At 30.4% G+C, this 3,350-nt stretch overlaps 1 long non-coding RNA gene across 1 annotated transcript in view; it reads right to left on the reverse strand.

Moving 5' to 3' along the window:
• Positions 1-3,002, reverse strand: part of LOC111379367 — a 5,108-nt gene extending 2,106 nt beyond the window's left edge. The window contains exon 1 of the long non-coding RNA XR_002700041.1: positions 2,933-3,002. This is a non-coding gene — a long non-coding RNA (uncharacterized LOC111379367). The remainder of the gene's footprint in view (positions 1-2,932) is intronic.
• Between the last annotated feature and the right edge of the window lie 348 nt (positions 3,003-3,350).

Consider the following 3,350-nt stretch of genomic DNA (forward strand, 5'->3'; position numbering starts at 1 on the left):
GAACTCCATATAAATCACTATCTTATCCATATATAGTTTAGTAATGTATCTCATGAACTAACCATGTAATTTAAAAATAATCCTGTAAATTTTGTTGATTTATCATTAATGATCTAAATACCATTTTGTTTCCATTCTATGTATTTGGAAACCCCAAATGAAAAAAAATTTAAGGGTAACCACTTCCATTCTAAATTGACAATATCTACAAAATTTTAATTGTCCATGAGTTTCTAAAATTTCAGTTATACCTAACAATAATTGAAGTAGCTCAATTGGTATTCTTTTCCTTTAATTCTATATCACCCAATAATAATATATACACAACTTCAAGTTTAGCTCTTTTGAATAAAAATATACCTTAAACTCCTGTAAGCGATAAGTATTGTTCTCTCCCACCATGTGATAACACCACAATTCTTAAATTCAACCCCAATATAATCAACTATAAATCATGTTTTAATCATGCCTCTTCAATAATCTATCATATAATCCATAATTCATCATTTTACTTCAAAACACATTCTAAACCTTAACATAATCCATTAGCATAAATTAAATCCTCATCAACTTTTGATACAAGAGTAAATGTTTCCTTAGAACTCAATCTGATAGCAACACTTTTTACCTCCTTAAATTTACACAAATTTTGGTGCTCTTTCTTTCTATGAAGAGACAATTATAACAATTAATCCATGATAATTCTATACTCTTATTCCGTAAAGAGGCCAGCAGCCTATCACCAATGCATAAGCTTTCTTGTATATCGCACAAAGGCCTTCAATTAAGACTATAATCTAAAGATACCTTTCCACAATTGACTAAAATTTACATGATGATCATCTTAGACTTTAAGCTATCCAACATATCATCCATATGTTCCATAACGTGTAAATTTCGAGAAGAATGGAATACTTTATTCATGAAATTTAAAAATACAATCGAAAATAACTAAAAATTTACATCACTAAAATTTCATTAAATTCACCTTAACTTCAAAATTTGGCTCAAAACTTCCAAATTGTATATAAGATAACATAATAATCTAATAAATGGTCATGGCAAAACCAATTAACTTAATAACCCAAATACATCATCTCATTATTTCGCTATAGGACAGCCATAACATTCATTTACTTGTTACTCACTATAACATGTTATGATCATGTAACCTTATCATTTATCATCATATCGTAGGACCTAAAACATTTAATTTTGTCAATTTTTCCTTAACATCACTAAATAATAACCCTCATATTTATCCCGTGAACCTTTCATACATCAATATATCATCAAGATTTCAAACGTTAATTTTCCAAACTCAATAAATTCCAACTCTACCATTCCCCACTTCTTTTTTTTTTTTCACATAAACACACATGAATGCACATATCCATTTAATTCTATTTCTTAGTAACAAATCATCCCATAATAAGTAATCATGATGAAGTATATCCTTTTTTTCACATCCCTTAACATCTTATAAATAATCAAAGTAATTGGAATCACAGAAGATAATTAAAATTCCTCACTAATTGTAAGCATCTCATTTCCTTTTATTTGTCGGGCAAACTATATCAAGCAATTCAACATATAAATTGATAATTAAGTGGTTGTACCTCTATCACTTTAAATGTTGATACATAAACAACCTGTAAATTCATTAAAATCTGTCAAACTCTTAATGTGTTACACATACCATAATTCCAACCCAACAACTAATAACATTTTCCAACCATCGGACCATTGCAACTATTATATTTACATACTAGTCTTTTTGGATTTGTTAAAAATATCTTTTTATCATTTTTGGTCACATACATTTGAGCTGAGAGCCAATGATTTTTGCCACCACGACATATGACCATACGAATATGCAAGATATGTCAATGCATGAACTACAAAGACTTTCAAAACCTTAGAAGCCATGCTCTGGTACTACTCTGACACGTCCCGTCCCGAATCACGCTAATGGACTAGGAACGTGACGTGCGCCGATTATAGACGCTGATTAGATATTAGGTCCACTACCAAGGCTGATTATGACTTACTACAAAATATGCTCCAAAATTAAATATTTATGAAAAATATAATGCAATGGGCCCGAAATAATTACTTCATGTTTTACAAAAATGAATCGTATCACTTAATATGTAGTGTGGCTCTAATTCTAAAACCACCAAACTCCTCAAGCTATCAAGGACCAATACTACCTGTAAGAAAAACCTTGGAAAGTATGAGTTTATAGCTCAGTGAGTCGAAGAGTTTGAAAATAATTATACTTTCTCATTTAAACATTTTTCTCATATATAGACATCAAGTTCATATCATTTAGTAATTCACATGACAACCTCATAAAATTTATAGCAAAAAAAGAGACATTCTCATAACTCTAAAAATATCATCTCATACCCACGATATAGCCATTAGCTGATATCTATACCATCATCTCATCACATCACATGTGATCTACCAAAAATGTATCCTCTGACTAAAATTTGTAATCCGCCCCTCGGGTTAAGCACTTTCGCCACGGGTCTTTGGCCCTCTCCATGAATGAAAGTCTATCTCAAGACCTCTAATAATCAATTATAGAATACGGCCAAGGCCCCTCTGTGAACTATATGTACACGATCAAGACCAATATTAGGTCAAGACCCCTCCGTGTAGGATAGAACACGGCTAGGGCTCCTCTGTGAACGAGAAGAAGTATATAATCACGGGTACTTTTCTGATCGATCTCAATATCACATGTGTCTCACATTCCAACTCACAAATAATCCATATCCAAACTTTAAATTCCACATATATCATAGTGAAAGAATCTTTCCATATTAATTATGTAGTTAAACAAATAATTTGCATAATCACACGTAATGTAATAGTATAAGTACCTTATTACTATTTGAAAATATATAATTTTTCCACTCACAGATGTATGTATGGATAGCAATCCGAATAAATTGATGGGCATTTCCAAACTTTCATGCCACTACCTGAAATAAATGTATAATAACTCAAGCCAAAATCTAACAATTAAACTACTAAAAATCTACCACGTAGTTCCCCTAACTTCTATATTTATTCTTGCCCCTCTATTTCTTTAACTTTTCATCTCTTTAATTATTTACTAACAAATCACCAAACATCATAAAATCCATTAAATCACTATAATTCTTAAAATCACTACTTTATATATATACTATACAAACCTTATACATATTTAGTTCGATACGTAGACTTCAATATTTGTCATATAAATTCATTCAAACCTTTTAAAATTTGGAAATCCAAGGTTTGATAAAAATAGCACTAAAATTCCAGAATATAGAAATGTAGCACCAATTTCT

This window comes from Olea europaea, unplaced genomic scaffold (assembly GCF_002742605.1).
Source record: "Olea europaea var. sylvestris unplaced genomic scaffold, O_europaea_v1 scaffold1977, whole genome shotgun sequence".
NCBI lineage: Eukaryota > Viridiplantae > Streptophyta > Magnoliopsida > Lamiales > Oleaceae > Olea > Olea europaea.